Source organism: Crocodylus siamensis, chromosome 4, assembly GCF_052110815.1.
Source record: "Crocodylus siamensis isolate JL-2025a chromosome 4, ASM5211081v1, whole genome shotgun sequence".
Lineage (NCBI taxonomy): Eukaryota > Metazoa > Chordata > Crocodylia > Crocodylidae > Crocodylus > Crocodylus siamensis.
In genome coordinates, this window is record NC_143398.1 from 16,517,235 (window position 1) to 16,536,174 (window position 18,940).

An 18,940-nucleotide genomic window follows, 5' to 3' on the forward strand; every position below is an offset into this window, starting at 1 on the left:
TTCCCTGCCCCCAAGTGCTGCAGTGTGACTCAGGCAAGGATAAAGCCAGGAGCAGAACCTACCCCCTAATTGTTTCAGTGCTGGGCTTTTCCAGCCCAAAGCACTCAGGGGGCATCTTCTAGTCCCTGCTTGGCTTGGCCTGATGCATGCTCTCCCTCCCCTGGTAGGGCGGGGATGGAGAATCAAAGCATACTGGGATTGCGGAGGTCAGCTCTGCATCTGCTGTCTCTGCAGAAGTTCTGTCCCCTGAGAGATTCTCCAGGGGGCCACTTCACTCTGATTGTTCCCAGGTTATTTTTCACATCAAATGGCGCCTTTTACTCTGGGAGAAAAATTATGAACTTCTGTACACTCATGGTTTTTTCAGAGAGAGCAGGGACTCTCCATGGGGAAGCTGAACAGCCACCCCACCCCCTGCAGTACCTGGGGTCTTCAGGCTCCTCCTCTCTCCTCTAGCTTCCCATACTCCTGAGGGTGAGTCAGTGTTGTGTGCATGGTAGGAGGGAGGCCCAGGCTGCTGGCATGAAAGTGGGGGGTCAGGTTGCTCACACTATGTGCACAGATAAATATGTTATACTGCTGACATGTGGAAAACCTGGGCTAACTTGTGCTGTGTGTGTGGCTGGGAGACCCAGGCTATTCACGCTGCATGACAGGGAAGCAGGAGGGAGGAGAGCAAGGCTGAAGCATGGCAGGGAGGACCCCAGGGTACTAGCATCTGTGAGCAGCATGGCATGTAGCCCCCCTCTGTCCAAAAGTGGGACAGGCCCGAATTAGTGAATTTGAATGTTGTCTATTGAAATAAAGCTAGAGCAACTTCTGTCAGTTGAAGTTTGAGTCTTTTGTAATCAGTTGGAACAAGACAGAGTGCCTGTACTCTGAATCAGTGGCCTGTTCAATTTTAGGCCAACTACAACATTTCTTTTCCGTGTAAAAATCCCTGAGGAATACCATTTAACCACAGTGTATTAGTTAGTGTGTGATCATCGACAAAAACGTGAGTTCTTCCTAAACTTTCAGCTTGCCTTATGTGCAGTGTTCCAGATTTCAGATGTTTCTCATCTGTCAGGAATTAATCATGGTATTTTGGGCTGGTGTGGGCATTTTGAAGTCTGTGTAAGTGGTTCAGCAAAAATGCACCGGGAGATATATTCTTTGGGACAGCAATAAGCAGCAGAGGTGCTGAAGTGGTGTCCAAAGTGAATGAATAGTTTCACTAGGTCAGGGATGGTGAGAATAAAAGCATTCTCCCCCATGACCTCAAAGCACTCCATATTTAACGTGTCCCTGACACAAATGTTATTTATACTAAAGCTACATGAATTGCTTTAAAACACTGTCCATCCATGACAATTTTAGTGCCAATGGAGGATGTTTCTGGAATTCATATGAAAAATGATGCTGTTTTAAATCACTCTAAACACACAAGTACAAATCCTGAAAACGTGCAGGATTTGCAGTCAGTTTGCATTTGGTATCAGTGAAGTCAACAAACATTTGATTGGGAAAGTTTAGTCAGGCAGACGTTGCCTTGAGCAGGTGGTTGGACTAGATGACCTCCTGAGATTTCTTCCAACCGTACTATATCCACTGCTTCTATGAAACCTGGAGTGCAATTACGAGTAGAGTAGGAACAACTGGTTACAAGTTCTGACTATTAAACTGTAGCAAACTACTGGGTAGATACAAAGCTGTAGTGACATATGTGATGTTAAACACCTATGGAATGAAAATGGTATAAAATTGGTATGAAATGTAGGCAATAATTCTCTTCCTGACACTTAAGGAGGTATTTTGTCTTACTTTTTAAGCAAAGAATATTTTCTAGCAGAGTAACTGCAAAAAATATTACCTTGGTTATGACAGCAATGATCTAAACTGCAAAAAAAAAAGAAAGAAAGGAACTCTTGTTTGTTTGGGGTTTTGGGCTGTTTTTTAAAGGATTTGGTTTGTTTGTTTGTTTTAATTATTATCGTTTCATTATGAACCGAGTAATTGTCCTGCCTTTGAGAAAACAATACGGAGATATTTTACTTGGACATAAACATTTTCGGTGACAAGACTGATTTCTAAGAGGAAAAGGAAATATTTAATATAAAAATAGGAAAACTAGTAAGTGAAATTAGACCCACATTTCAGCATGGTTTCTACATTTTAATTAAAAAATCCACTATCATTTCACCAAAACAAAGTTAAATTTTACAGGTAGATAAATAAACTAAATCCAAATTTCCCCTGCATCTATGGAAATAGCAATTTTTGGCTAACCCCAGTCTTAAGCAACACAGAGTCTAAGCCAAAAGTCTACTAAAATCAATAGGACTGTTTTCCTGTATTCCAGTAGAGCTTGGATCAAATCCATATTGATTTTATTAAGGTTTTCAACCTACATGTCTGGGGAGTTCATTTTCTAAAGGCTTCTGTTCTGATACAGTCTAGAGGTAGGCGATATGAATTTGATGTCTGTCCAAATGGATGAGGGTACCTTTCATAGCGTGAGGAAGAAATATAAAATTCCACAGCAGCTTCAAGGAATATAAGCCCTTCACTTCCTCTGCTTCTTGATAGCAATATGTATTGAACTTTTCCTGAGTGTACGGTAGGAGATGATTATAAGTTTCTGTTGATATAAAGAACGACATTTATTATGATTGTTGCTGTTGTTGCAGGACCCCCTTGTGCTGGGCACTGTACAAACAGACCAAGACAGAGGCTTTGAAGTTAGCAGTATAGGCTGCTTTTCAGTTTGTGTCAGGACTGACAGTAGTCTTATGTAGATTATGGATTGTACAGGATGGTTTGGATAGGGATGATCCTGCCTCCGGCAGGCGGTTGGACTAGATGACCTCCGGAGGTCCTTTCCAGCCCAACTTCTTTGTGATTCTGTGATTTCAGTTAGCAGTATGCTCGTCAGTCAAGAAATCTACTTTTAGGGAAGTGTTTTCACCTCTCTCTTGGTTGCTATTATAAACCACCTTCACTTCCTCTGCCCTGATACAGGTGGAGGGGGCATGGCTTAACACACTTTGCTTTGGCTCTTAGTTGGTTCAACTGCTTTAAAACAGTTCAAATTTGTGCAGCCCAAAAGCTGCTCTAACATGTGTTTGGGTTCAAACCAAGCTACCTTCATGTTTGTCCCATCTCCACACATTCCTTAAGGCTCTGATGTTCTTGACAGTGTGGGGCTTTTAAACTGAAACACCATTATTCCCAAAATTTGTTGTACACCTTGTTTGTAGGATAAGAAGTTTTTGTTAGAAAGGCACTCAGATCTGCAGAAATGAGAGCGCAGAATGTCATAGCAACACTACTTAATGCTTAGCTTCCCCATTTAAGCTGAACTGTTAATTAGGAACCTGGGATCCTGGGTGAAGTGAAATATTACTCTTGGGGGGGAAAAAAAGCAGGTTGAGTCTGGAAAAGTTAGGTCTAGTTGGTGTGATTTGAAGTGCATTAAAAGTTTTGAAATGGTGATTTTGCACCATAAAAATAAAACACACTGAACTGAAAGCAGTTGTTGGCAACAAGATTAATAGACAGCTAATTATAGGTTATGATTACAAGGATTTGGAGAAGAAATCAGGCCTGCAGCACCTAGTATGTTATAGGTCCTGTTGAAAGCAACAACTAATATCATACGTGAGTAATTCCCAGGAGACAATTCCTCACATCCTGGAACGATGATTGTGATCCCAATAGTGTAAATGTTAACTTCTGTTACCCTTGATTTGCCCTGGTATGACCAAGAGAAATGGGTCCAATCACATGTGGGAGCTTGGCACTCTATTCTCTACAGGGGGTGTCTGCAATTGAAAAAAAGCTGTGATTTAAAGTTCAGAGCTGAACATGTAAGTGTGAGTGTCACCTGCCCAGACTCTGTTTAAAGCCAGCCAGTTCTTTTAGTCTCATTGACATTCATCCAGATTCTCCCCAGTGGTTGAGAGGAAATAGGCCCTATCAGGAGACTGGAGGAGCTGGAAATTTCAGCTGAGTTTTACTCATCCGTTATTCTAATGTGGAATGACATTTTCTCAAAGTGCTGTATATATGATCAGAGTGGGGTGGATCCTCTTGGATAAAAATTGTACTTGTGGGAAAGAGTGCTGATCTCTGAATTCTGTACTGGAAATATGAAGTCATTCACATATATCCATATAAGGAAACTTGTACATACTCAATCTGAACCAGCTGCAATATAAAAGATATTAACTTACATTCAAGCAGAGCAACTGGTGGCTACCATAGCACCAGAGAACTTATCAGGATGGTTGGATATTTGGGCACAAATGTTTTTCATAGAAAAGTTCTTGGTCATGAAAATATTGTCATCTTTGAAGAAAGTCCTTTAAAAATCTATCCCTGAAGGGAGGAAAGATCTACAGGTGCTTTTATTTTATTTTCAACTGAGTATAGAATTGTCTTTCTAGGAAAACTTCCTAATCCTATATCCTTAGTGTATATATTAATTAGCATACCTGGTATTAGCTATGAAATGCTTTCTGTACAGTATCTAGATCCATTTAAAACCATAAAAAAGGGATTTATTAAATTTGAGGAGGCACTTGCTTTTTGACTTATAAATAGTGAGGTGAAGCACCTAAGTGACTTAGCGCTTGAAGTCCAGTTTTCAAAATGGACAGATACTTAAGATTAATGCAAGATTTAACAGAGAACTTAAGCAGCTAAGCTCCTTGGATAATGCATCTGGCAGTTCAGTGCCTCAAACTAGGATCCAAGGAAGCAGACAGTTTTAGCAGGAAGCTACCTGAGGTCAACATGCTCAGCGTGCAGCTGCTGTGAGCTGGCCAGTAGGGAAATGGTAAGAACAGAAGCAAGCCATAAATCCTGCCTATGCTCAGTACAGGGAAGCTCCTCAATTCACTTGGCATCTAAAGTTCTGGCTAGTCTCCAGATATGCCTGTGCTCTTCCTTTCATAAAATTGAGAAGGGATGTGGTGCTATGTGTACTTCTCCCTATTATATAATACCCTATTCATAGATTTCATAGACATTAGGGCTGGAAGGGACCTTGGGAGATCATCGAGTCCAGCCCCCTGCCCAAAGGGCAGGAAGTCAGCTGGGGTCATAGGATCCCAGCAAGATAAGCATCCAATTTACTCTTGAAGGTGTTCAATGTAGGTGCTTGAACCACCTCCGCTGGCAGGCTGTTCCAGACCTTGGGGGCTCGGACAGTAAAGAAATTCTTCCTTATGTCCAGCCTGAAACGGTCTTGCAGGAGTTTGTGACCGTTCGACCTCGTCATCCCTTGGGGCGCTCTGGTGAACAGACGTTCCCCCAGATCCTGGTGGTCACCCCGATAAACTTATAGGTGGCCATCAGATCACCCCTGAGCCTGCGCTTTTCCAGGCTAAAGAGTCCCATGGCTCTCAGCCTGTCATCGTAAGATCTCTTTTCCTGACCTCTGATCATGTGCGTGGCTCTCCTCTGGACTCTCTCAAGCTTCTCCACATCCTTTTTGAATTGTGGAGCCCAAAACTGGATGCAGTACTCCAGCTGCGGCCTCACCAAGGCCGAGTACAAGGGGAGAATGATGTCCTGGGATTTGCTTGAGAAGCATCTATGGATGCACGCCAGCATTTTGGTCGCTTTACTAGCCGCAGCATCGCATTGCAGGCTCATGTTCTTCTTGTGGTCGATGATGACCCCCAGTCTTTTTCTTCTGTAGTGCTAACCAACGTAGCACTGCCGAGCCTATAAGGGTGCTGCAGGTTTTTCCTCCCAAGGTGGAGAACCTTGCATTTTTCGGTGTTAAACACCATGAGGTTCTCATCTGCCCATTTGCTGAGCTTGTCCAGGTCAGCCTGGATCACCCGCCTATCTTCTGGCGTGGGTGCTTTGCCCCAAAGTTTGGTGTCATCGGCGAACTTGGCCAGTCCACTCCTAACTCATTAAAGAACTCATCCAGGAAGTGGCAGGGGCAGTTCCTTCATCGACCATCAAACCCGTATCTTCCACACATCAGTGAGTGTGCCCTAACCACCAGGCTATCAGCTATTCTGGGTAGACATATTTTCCCTCTATCCTACTCAAGCAGTGCCACTGAGAACTAAAGAATTACAAACTCACTGAGGTGAGTGAATAGACAAGAAAGAATGAACATGACCCTATAGCTGCGTGGGTAGATTCCTCACTTGGCCACAAATGGCCAGTGTTATTTCTATATTTGACATTCTAACAGTCATTAGGTAAAAAGCAGGAATAGATTGAAGAAACTAAATCTCATCTTCTCAGGTTAGTGGTCAAAATACTATGCTACAGAGTCCTGAAACCAGATTGTTTTGGTGATTAACATGAGTTCTGCTATTCTTACTATGTTTTTTTTTACTCTTCTAAAGCATCTTCTAGCTGCTTCTGTCAGAGACAGGATTGTGGGAGCTTTGGTCTGGCACTCTTGACTAAGTAGAGATAATCAAAAAACCCAAGGTTGAAGTGATTCAGTCTTTGCAGGTTAGTCTAAACTGCAGAGTTTAAACTGAGAATCAACTGGACACACATTCACTTTGGATTCAGGAAATGCAACCACATGCCTGCTGTAGCTCAGGCCAGAAGCCAAGGGGTGCTAGAGCACAGCTCTTTGGCATCTAGCCAGCATGGTCTGTGTGTTCACTTCCTCTTCCTGATGCCCTTGAGGTCTCTGGGATTTGCAGTCCAGAATTACAACAGCAGGACGCTGCAGGGTTGCTCATCACTTCCTCTTCCTGCTTCCAGATGCTCTTGGATTTGTAGTTCACAGTCACAACCAACAGTAGGCTTTTAGCAGGGTGGGACAGCTCTGTACTTGGGGGATGGGAAGTTTAACCTTCCTCCCTGGCCCCAGACCCCAGCTAGGGTTTGCGTGGGGGTGCAGTCCCTGCCTTGCCCTCTCCCCCTCACCCCCCAACCCTTCCCTGCTGGAGCAAATAGCACAGCCCAGCTCATGGCTAGAAAGCATGCTGGGATGCTGGGAGATTGTGATTTATCTTGAACCAGGAAGTGGCCTGGGACAGAAATTTCATAAACTGGTTTGACCCAAATCAGTTACGTCTGACACTATGTTCAACCAAGTTTATCTTAAATTAGTTTCAACCATTTTGAAACTGGCTTAGGTGCACTGAATTTCTGTATTGTTACAGATTTAAATCAGTTTCTGATCACTTAAACCAGTTTGTGTGTGACTTCTGCCATTAGCCCTTATGTTCTTACTAAGAAGCAACATAATTATTGGAGAAGAGGTTCTAGTATAATATCTGTGTCTTCAAACATAATTTTTCACCAGGTTCCATTTGCAGAATCATTATTGTTGATGAAATGGGAATTGCAAAGATTGAACTTTTAGCTGCTAGCTAAATTTAACTCCTTACAGTTAGGAATAAACAGAATACATTTAATCCAGGGTTCATCGAAGTGAGACATAATCAGTTTGCAATCCCAGTTGAGTATTTTCTCCAGAAATCATTTCTTTTGGAGTAGGATAGCACTATAAGCCATTTGCCTGTTTCTAATAATGGGCCAAATGCTGAAGTCTTTCACAGTTTTTAATAGACTACACTCAGTCATTAAATCAGACAGATTCCCATTCAGACTAGGGAGAGTTTGAAAAAGGTAGGACTGAGAAACACTCCAATATCCCTACAGTTGAACCATTTTTTTTTTTTTTATCCTGTGTTTATACAACACCCAGCATAGGATGATCCTTGTCCGTGAGTGAGGCTTCTAGATGAACCTCAATGTTTTCACCATTGTAACTACAACCACTAGAGCAATAGTTTCTTCTTAAAAAGCAATGAAAAGAAATGCACAAAAATAAAACAAAGGATGAAGGGGAGATTCATTATCATGTTTTCATTGGTTTTTTTTTACTTTGTAAATCACAGATTACTGCTTTTAAAAGAGAAGCCTATGAGCTAGACAGAACATTTTAAACCCTGTTCTGAGTAGGCCAACTATGTAAATGATTTGTCCCTGGATCAGTCCTTGTGAAGGACTTGGTTTCATTGGTGTGCTGCAGTGTAGACTTGCCTGACCTAGGTTTAACCAACCTATCTCAAGTTTGGATAGTCCCTCCCTGTCAGCTGGCCCATAAGGCTCCCCAGGGGTCCAGAAATTTGGCAGTGGGGGAGTGGTGGCTGCTTCTCTGCTGTCAAATGTCCATACCTACAGGGTGCTCTGCAGGCTTGATGTATGCCCTGTGCTCTAGATAAGTGGTTTGTGGTGGCGCTGATGTGCTGGGGCACTTCCAGCCAGATCCAGTACATGAAAATGGGCTGGCATGTGGCCAGTATCAACATGGAGTTTGGGCTGAAAAACTTACCTGGGAGTAAATGAGCCTGTACTAAGTTCTTTGCTGGTGCAGGTAGAGTGCTACCAGTACCTGAGCTTCCTTTAAATGTATACACCAGTGATTCTCATCAGGCTGTTTTAGGTTCCTTTCAAGGGTGCCACCCAATATAAGCACTAATAGATATGCAAACAAGAACTACAAGATAAACTCAGAGTTTTCAAATAGGAATCCATAGTATTAAAAACATTCTAACCTGTTGTGATCTGAGGTTTTTGCTCCAGAAAAAGTGTTCTATAGTACAAAACAAACAGACAACTAAGACTGGCCTGTTCTGAGGGATGCATGGAGTCTATCAAGGGGTGCCTCAAGACTTAAAAACAGGTTGAGAATAATTAGTCCATGCTACACTGTAGTTATAACCAGGGATTTTGATTTTCTTTATTAAAAATTCTAAAATTCTCTGATAAAAATACAGTTATCTGATTTAAAACAACCAAATGTATGTTTTGTGCAATTAAAATGAAACACAACTATATATACATACATATATATATGCACACATGAGGAGTTGTGGACCCCCCTCTGCTGGGTGAGCAAAAGGGTGCCTCGACCGGGCAGCCATGGTGGTGTGGTGCTCCCTCCCACACCGAATCATGCCTGATGGGATGTGGAGGCAGCTCCTGACTAGTCCTGGTCTGGCCAGGCTGCAGCCCTGTGCCCAACTGTGGGCACAGAAATCTGAGGGGTATGCCCCCCGACACATCACCTATGAGTTTGACCCCTCCCTGCGAGTGTTTGCAGTGGTAAAGAGCCACTGCCACCACCTTCTCCACCCCCTTCCCCCGGGATGAACCACCTGTGTCTCCATCCCACTTCCCAGCCAGGTCCTGCAGCCATGCATTCCCACCTGCTCTGGCCCTAGACCCCAGGTACCACATACCACCCTGGTTGGGCAGTGCCTTCAGGCCCAACCACCAATCCCTTCCTCACCATGCAGGCTCAGTACAAGCCACTGCTGCCACCTCAATCTCCTCCACCACGTCACCTGTGCCCCACCTGTCCTCTACACCTCGCCTATACTCCTCTCCCCCTTAGACTTACCTTCAGGGAGCTGCTCTTTACCACTTTGGCTGTATTGCCAGCCACATGCCTGTGTGAATGCATACAGGCATGTGGCATTCCCTGCCTCTGAGGCTCCTCCAGCTCCCCAATCCCAAGAAGCACCAATGTGATGCTGCAGCTACTAAAGCGACCAGAATGCTGGCTTGCATCCATAGATGCTTCTCAAGCAAATCCCGGAACATCATTCTCCCCTTGTACTCGGCCTTGGTGAGGCCGCAGCTGGAGTACTGCATCCAGTTTTGGGCTCCACAATTCAAAAAGGATGTGGAGAAGCTTGAGAGAGTCCAGAGGAGAGCCACGCGCATGATCAGAGGTCAGGAAAACAGACCTTACGGCGACAGGCTGAGAGCCATGGGGCTCTTTAGCCTGGAAGAGCGCAGGCTCAGGGGTGATCTGGTGGCCACCTATAAGTTTATCGGGGTGACCACCAGGATCTGGGGGAACATTTGTTTACCAGAGCGCCCCAACGGATGATGAGGTCGAATGGTTATAAACTACTTCAAGACCATTTCAGGCTGGACATAAGGAAGAATTTCTTTACTGTCCGAGCTCCCAAGGTCTGGAACAGCCTGCCAGTGGAGGTGGTTCAAGCACCTGCATTGAACACCTTCAACAGCAAATTGGATGCTTATCTTGCTGGGATCCTATGACCCCAGCTGACTTCCTGCCCTTTGGGCAGGAGCTGGACTCGATGACCTTCCAAGGTCCCTTCCAGCCCTAATGTCTATGAAATCTATGAAATCTAGACTGGAACTCTGCTAGCCTGCAAGGGGTTTCCCAGGTTTTTCTCCTTCAAAGGGAAAATCTTGAAAATCCATAATTTTTTCCATGGGAAACAGAAAACCCGGGTCACTGGTTATGACAGATGAACAGAGTCACAACTCCTTTCCATTCTGCTTTTTTGTTCAAGGGAGGTAATAGCTACTTCAGTCTTGGAAGGAGCTATTCTGACATTCCTCTTCTTAGCTGACCAACTCAGGCAGGACTGAAACCCATATCTCCACCCATTCCCTATCCCTCCATCTCCATTCACTGATTTGCTGATTATGGCAGTGGCATAACGATGCAGCTAGGTGCCCAGGGCAGTAATGACTTCTGGTTGCTGCAGCCACTGCCAATGTGATTACGTATCTGTGACAGGAGCCCAGTCACCCTGTCCTAGCTCCTCCACTGAACTGTGGGGATTATCCAGAAAGTAAGAACTTTACTCCAAACCTGCATGCAAGATTTTAAGGGAGGCATGAGTCTTCTTTCTTACCTGCTTCTCTGGCCCTTACAAAGGCCCAGTCCAATTATGTCCAGGATGACTTTAAGCTTGATTTCCTAATTTGCGTGCTTGCAAATACATTTGCTGTATAAACATTCTAACATGATTACAGAGACTCTTTGGCTATCTTTATTGAATCAATTTGCTAATGCTACTGTTAGATGTGGCAAGCCTGTGCATGCCTCTGTGGCATGACTTTAATGAGACAATAATAGCACTGTTTATAGATAATGTGATCTCCCTAGTGAACGCTGGCTACAGTTTCATTTCTTGATAACTAGTACCCTTTTCCCTCACTGAAGCCTGACTTTCACAGCAGTATCACTCATGATGCTAGGGTGTTAATAAAGTACCATTTCAGGGATGATAAACTCAGCTGGCTAATGAATGGATTCAACTATACTTTTAGGTAGAAGCAAAAGACCATTTCAGTTTTTTTTTAAATATTACAACTATTTATTTCCAAACTGACTCCTGAGGGGTTTATTGAGGAAACATATAATTATCATTATTACTAAAACCTGGAAATAATAAGGCTGACCTAAGTTTAAATTGTTGTAAAAAGAAAGATAAAACCTTTATCCTTAATTAGGCACAGGTTCTACTTGCATTTCCACTGCTTCATAGTTTGCTGTGCTCTGCTGCCAAGCATCTGGTGCACTGGAATCGAGTATAATGAACTGATTCTCTGGCCATCTCTAAGACAACTCAGGCTATCATGTAATGTAGAGGTACCCTGAGGTCTGTATCAGTTGTCTTTAACAGCTAAGGGTCAGCAGAACCCCAGGCACTTTGGCCACATCCCTTCCATATGCTTTCCTATACCCCTCATATATGCTTGACATAAGAAGCAGGAAGAAGCGCTTATGCATTTAAGCTGAGCACTTCCCATAAAAGGAGGTATTCTTGTCCTTATTCCTCCTGAGGTGTAGCACCTTGCATTTGTCCATATTGAACTTCATTCTGTTAAATCTAGCCCAAGTTTCCAAGCTGCCAAGATCCTTCTGAATTGTGCTTATATCCTCCAATGTGTTTGCAATCCTTCCTGATTTCATGTTGCTTGCAAGTTGCTCAAGAAGCTTTCTATGCTAGCATTCAAATCATTAACAAATATGTTCAACAGGACCGGGCCCAGGACAGGCCCCTGTGGGACTCCGTTGGAAACCTTCTGCCATTCTGACATGGTCCTGTTAATAATTACTCTTTGCTTGTTGCTATGGAGCCAATTATTTGTTCACCTTGTAGTAGTTTTATCTAACCCACATTTCTCCACTTTGTTTATGAGAAGTTCATTTGGGACCTTATCAAAAGTCTTGCTGAAGTCCAGCTACACTATATCCATAGCATTCCCTTCATCCACTCAAATAGTTACTTTGTCAGTTTTTAGTTCAAAGGTTAATAATGTTTAAAAATAATTAGCTAATAAGGTTAATCTGGATTCACTTTACAGAGATAAAATAGACAAATAATAAAAGAAAGTAGGTTGGCTTTAGAAATCTAAGTGTCTAAAAGTGCATATCCTTAAAGTGCCATGTTACTCCTTCAGTTCAGACAGAGAACACTTTAAGAGCTGTCAACAGGCTAAATAGCTAATGAGCCACAATTGGCTTTATTTTAGAGTATAAAAACATACACTTACAGTAAAGTTCTCCAGTATTTTAAGGTTAGAGTTAGCCTATGCATATATTATACTTGTGTCCCTGAAGTCTTGATTGTTATAAGGTGCACATTTCGTTTAAAAAAAATACTTGATTTGCATCACAAAGCCAAGAAAGGTCATTGATCATGTCTTTTGATGGATAATACTTTAATCAAAATGTTTTCCCTTGACTTCTGCATCTTTCAAAACCAAATGGCTTACATCAGTGCAAAGGTAAACAACTGATGTTTCTTTCCTTCCAGTAGAGTTCGGTGGAGGTAGGTGATTGGTGACTGTTATGATAAAGTATAAGAGGAGGTTGAAAGCTGGAATTGATTGAACAGCTGTGAAAAACCCCTGCTGCAATAGTATTTAGATTACTGATAAGATAATTCCCTTCCGTGATTTATCTCATTCAAATTACAATAACAGAGAATTACCATCAACAACAAATGCAGTGAAGTTTCAGACTTATCTAAATCATAATATAGAAGAAATCAAAGGTACTGATTGCAAAAGTTTCCTGATTATGGTGCCAAAATAATAAAGTAATTATAATACTATTTAAGCTCATGCTTTGATATAAACCTGGGTTTTGTTTTATTTAAAATGTTAGAAATCACTGTAGTATTCCTAGTTAGTATCATAGGGAATGCCTCCACATGCATTTAGGCATGCCTAAATTTAATGTGCATTAAGGCAATTTGGGTTTGCGCCTACAGATGCACTCATTAAAGTGCATTAACATCATGTGCACAGACTGACATAAGACTAAAGTTAGTCCCAAGTCAGTCCACACACAGCATTAATGGGCATTTATACACATACATTTGTCTGCTCCCACGTACCAGAGATTTTAAAAGCACCCAGTGCTGCAGCACAAGCATGTGTACAAATGGGTGCCTACATGTAAAAAGTAGGTATCAAATTTAGATATGAATAGCCTAAAATCACCTTTTTATGGCACATTAAGGCATGCATCTGTAGATATGTGCCCTTAATGCCTTATATTGGGCTAAAGCACCTTAAATTAGCATGTGTAGACATGCCCACTATGTAACTATTTACCCATAGAATTCACCTTTTATCATTTGCTGTTTCCTTTTACTATTGAACATATCTTGAAATTGAAGGATAATTAAGTTTTTGCCTCCTGTCTACAGAACAGCCTTTTGGGTTGGCCCTGGAGAGAAGTTGGGGAGGGTAGGAGCATACATCTTTCCTCCCCTTCTGCACAATAAACAAATGATCACTTAAGTGTAGGTATAGGCAGTGATCTCCAGCTTGTATTTCAATTTATTTACAAAAATGCCTATACTTAAATACGTAACAAACAATATGAGTGTTTGTTAAAGTGAACTATTTGTTTGCAAGTATGCACCCATTTAACGAATTGTAGTGAAAGCAAAGGCCTGGCTATAGAAGATGTTCTAGCAAGCTATTGTGGGAGGCATTGTTAGCAGTTCAGCAAAATCCCCTTGTGCTTGTGTAATACTTTGGACTCATCTTTTTATCTATCACTAGGCGATAGAGTATAAGACCAGATCACTTCCGGCAAAGGAAGGGAGGTTGGGGAATTTGTGAAACCAACATCCCACTCATTTGCTTGGCAAGCAAGTTCTGACACACAATTCTGCATTTATAATCCAGCCAGTCTGTGCAATCACTAGTAAGGGCTTCAGGCCAGATCCAACTCATGTGAAAGACACTGGGAATCTTCTCTGGCAATTGGAAATGGCCATCTGATCACTACAAAACCACAAGAAGAGACTTCATTGTAAAGACTTTAAAAGGACAAATCTCACATTGGGGCAGATCTCACATATTACTCAGTTGTACTGGAGGCAAACTCCTGTCGAGTACAAGGACAGTTGGCCTAAATTAGCACAGAGTAAATACTGATTCCCTTCCCAGTCTCTTCCTCTGAACTTCATTAAGCCAACAGAATTCACACTCACAAAAATAGGGTAACAAAGTAGAATACCAAGCCCTGATTTTCCTGCAAATGTTGCAAGCCTTGATGTGTGTGCATGCTTGATTAAACTGGAATTCCATTAGGAACTTAAATAACTATACCTTAAAAGGGGCATAGAAAATGATATGCTTTTGTAAGATTACCAAATTGTGGCAAAACCAGCTTCCTAACAAATGTCAAACTGGATCAGCAAGAACATCAATCCTTAAAAAATATGTTTGTGTTATAAAGACAGACAGAATAAAGGAAACATTAACTGGACACTGGGAGGAAAAGGGGATAAAACAGAATAAACATGAAAATACCAGGGGCCATATTCTGAAAGGAGCTTAAGTGGTGTGGTTGGAAGCAGTATTTGGTTTGCTGTCCCTTGAACAATCAAAACTATAGCATCATTGAAAGTGGAAACTGGTCATATTGGAAGTTTTTATTCCATACTTAGTTTGGTTACCCACAGCATCTTTGTTGAAAGCGAATCTCCAACAGTGATAATCTTTATTTCTGTCAAAACATCTCCATCCACTCTAAATTTACCATTTAGGAAATTTCATGTAAGATTTTAAAGCCATAGCACAAGGATTATAGTTTTACAAAGAAATATTAAAAATGACCAGATTGATTACAAGCTGAAGTCATGCAAAAAGGAAATAATGTAACTTTTATATAGTAAAGGGTCTTCTCTGGCTGCAAGAACTGGCTCAGTATTGTTCTATCTTTGTAATAAAAATAGCTGGATAAAACAGGAAGTCAACAGAGGATTACAAGAATGGACAGCTATTGTAAGTCTTCACGCGTCATTCATATAAAATATCATATGCATCCCATGATTCCTCCATTCAGTATAAACATAATGAGTGAGTTTTGCATAGTAGACCATATTAATTTCACTGGCTTTGTGAAGGCATTCATCATTTTGCCCCAGTTATTGCAATGCAATCTTTAATATAAATCATGGCTTATTTCGAAACTAATCAATGCAGTACCAAACCAGTGTGACTGATCACCACTTCACAGAATGTATGGACATCTGTGCTCTTCCAGGCCAGGCTCAGTCTGTACTGGTTCTGATTCATTCCCTCTGTGCTTTATCACTGGCTGGCTATAGCAACCACCACAAGTGCCATGGATGAATTCTTTGAAGCTAATTAATTTGAAGAGATAGAACAGTTAATTTGTATTGATTGGCCAAATGTCATTGCTTTGCTCTTCAGCAGCCCTTCACAGAATGTCATAAGAGTCAGTGAATGCTTATTTATGTCAGTAAAGAAATTAATGCAACTGAGGAACATTGGAGAATATGTGGACTTTCATCTTTTGGTTGCTAACTTAACCTCACCCTAATATACCAGTCGATCAATACTGAAGGAGAGCAATCAGTGCATGCTTCTTTTGTATGTCATCAGTCCCAGTGGTTTTAGCCCAGTTCCTAATGAATAGGAGCCTTTTTCTCATTTGACATCAGGTTGTATGACATCATGGCTATAATGTTGTGACTTCCATTTTGCAATGGTATACAAGTGATTAGAAGAAGCCCTAGCAGTCTGATACCGTTCCTATTAAAAGGCATTAAATTGCAACAGAAGTAAAACCTTGGCCCTACTGAAGACAAATGGAACTTCGCCATTTCCTTCAAACTAGGGGCCTGATTCCTTTCGCTAGGTGAACCTAGGTGCCTGTATGTGATCCTGTTCCTCTCAAATACCTGAGAGAACAGGAACACACCTGCTTCTGTAATGTACCATCATGTTAGTTTTATCTCACAATAAAAAAGCAGTGATTAGTGGGCAGATCTATCCATTCCTTTTATTAAATGTTTTTTCTGGGACTCAAACATAGTGGAATAAGATCACACTTAGGTGCCATAGGGGATCTAGGCAGCTATTAGGAAAAAAAAGGATCCGGCCCTAAAATTCTGTTTCCATTACAGAAATCATATAAATACAAGTAAGTGAATGGATATGAATAATGAACTACTAAGGATGATTCTTCCACATCAAGAAAGTAACATTAGCAGAAGGAAAGAAAAATATCATTTACTCCTAATCATGATATAGCTCCACTACTGCCTAAGTACTGCAGACTCCAGTCAATATAGTGCCACTTGCAGTGAACATTAAATTAGAAAACAAAAGAATGCATGAAGCAGAAATTGTAGATGTGATTCAGTAGCAGAATCTGTTCAGTTTTTTACAAGTTTGACATGGTGGATGACTAATTTTCATATAATTCACACTGGTTTCAAATCTATATAAGCGGGCTCATTTCAGCAGAGTTAGTTCCAGCACCCCAGAGGAACTGAAAGCAGGATCACACCTCCAGGAGTTTAAACAGAGAGAGAGAGAGACTAAGGGTTTTTGACAGCTATATAATCTGAATTATCATATACAGATGACAGAACAGCATTTCTAACCAGGAGAGTCCTCAGGCAAGTTAAGCAATCAATCATTTGTATCATTCACCATTCAGCAAAGAGATTCAACATCTGAGTCAGTCATTACAATGTAAAGAGAATTAGTTGAGTCTCTAACAAAATGCAAATAAGGGAGCTGGAGTACAATACAATTGACTACTAAAGCTTGGCAGGAATCCAGAAGAATTATTTCTACTCAGCTGCCTTGGAGGATTTAGTTTCTTCTGGTTACACAAGAAATTTGAGAGAGTAAGGCTGAGGTAGCATGCTTATAGAAGTATCGTGTTCATTTATGTAGCAAATTCCATCCAGCTAGAATCTAGGGCACAACACGAAGTGAAGGGTACACATCCATTTCTTCTTCCCCCCCCAAGCCCTATTCAAAAAAGCTCCAATTTATTCTAAGGAAAATTTTTCTAGCAGGGATCAGTGTCACTAAATACTGAGCAAACTCCAAGTAAGGACTATAGGATGTGCCTCTATGGGCTAGGTACAGACAGTCAAAAATCATTTCAGGCCAAATCATTTCAGTCTTTGCAGGATAGTCTGAACCACGCAGGTTAAATTGAAACAAGTAAACAGACTTGTTTACTTTGATTCAGGAAATGCAGGCACACGCCTGCAGTAGCTCGGGCCAGAAGCTGGGGCACTAGAGCACAGCTCTCTGGCTGTGGGTTCACTTCTCCCTGCTGTCCCCAAGATCTCTGGGATTTACAGTCCACAATTACAGCAGCACGACTCTGCAGGGTTGCTCATCACTTCCTCTTCAAGGTGCCTCTGGGATTTGTAATCCACAGCTGCAGCCAGCAGTTAAGTTTGAGTAGGGGAAGAGGTGTTTAACCCTTCTCCCTGGCCCCAGCCCCCAGCCAGGGTTTGCCAAGGGGCAGTCCTCCCACTGTAGGTTGGGCTGCATCCCCACCCCGGCTTGTCCCCTCCACCCCCTTGTCAGCCAACCCTCACTGTTTCAGACAGGGAGCAGAGGTGTGGGGCCAGCCCAGCCTAGGGCTGAAAAGCATGCTGGGATGCTCAGGGACTCTGATTTAACTTGAGGCTGGGAGGAGTCTGGGACAGAAGTTTCATAAACCAGTTTGACCCAAATTAGTTAAGTCTGATACTACATTCAACCAGGTTTATCTTAAACCAGTTTCAGCCATTTTGAAACTGGTTTATGTGCATTGATCTTCTATTCTGTTACGGGTTTAAAGCAGTTTCTGATCACTTAAACCAGTTTGTGTAACTTCTGTCCCTAGCCCAGATATGCTGCACAACACAAGATAGTGTAAATGAACTTAGTAGCATTAGCCTAGGTGGGTGAACAGAGCTATACTGCTTCCTGTCCTTGCTAACCCTGAAAGAGCTAGATAAGGTATCTGCATTGTGCTGTGTGGACATACCATGAGTTTTATTTTAATCTTCCTTGGATGTACACAGTCCATTAGTTCTTTCCACTAGCCCAAGATTTGTTTTCAAATGCACATTGTTCAGTTCAATATAAAGTCTGTTCCTTCTATTGAAAAAAAAGCGATTTTATTTTCAGGTCAGATGTGAAATAGTTCTATGGCCATACACACTCTAGAACCTGATGGTATTTAGGAATAAACCTGCTGCACCACTTGTGTTCCAGGTTTTGGATTAACACATTTGTTTACCTGCTAGTGGAAGTCAGAAAACTTCCCTTTTTTTCTATCGACTGGTCTTACCTGAGCTTTTGTGAATGGTGTTAGTTGCAGAGTGACAACTTGCTTTCCGGTATGTGTGCTGTGGGGAATTAATCAGGGCAGTCTCATTCATTACAAGTGTCCAGGCAGGGCAGGTTGAATCATGTCAGGCAGCTGCACTGTGAAACAGCATCTGAGTGTTGCAGCCTCTTTGAAAGGGGCAACATGTACCCTTGGCTGGCATGTGCTGAAGATAGCTCTGCACACATTCACTGCCTGGAGGTCTGGCTATGCCCTCCAGCCAACACATCCCGTATGGTGTGCAAGTCAGCATTCTCTCCATTCCCTTGCTCAGCTGTCCCCTTGGGCCCTGATCCAGCATTTGAGTAATCCCGTTGGCTTCAGTGGAGCTGCTCATGCACTTAAGGTTATATGTGTGCTTCACTGTCTTCTAGATCTGAGGTTTTAACCACAAGACTGGAATGTTGTCCACATATTCTCTGTAACACTGGACTCGTGATAATATGTGCACAGCACTAAGGAGGATGTAACCCATTTTGTTTCTATCTGTGCATAGCTGACATAGTT

The 18,940-nt window shown here is 42.1% G+C and overlaps 1 protein-coding gene across 12 annotated transcripts in view; it reads left to right on the forward strand.

Annotated features, from left to right (window-relative positions):
* Positions 1 to 18,940, forward strand: part of SEMA3A (semaphorin 3A) — a 468,302-nt gene that overhangs the window by 286,292 nt on the left and 163,070 nt on the right. The gene's annotated exons all lie outside the window — the stretch shown is intronic.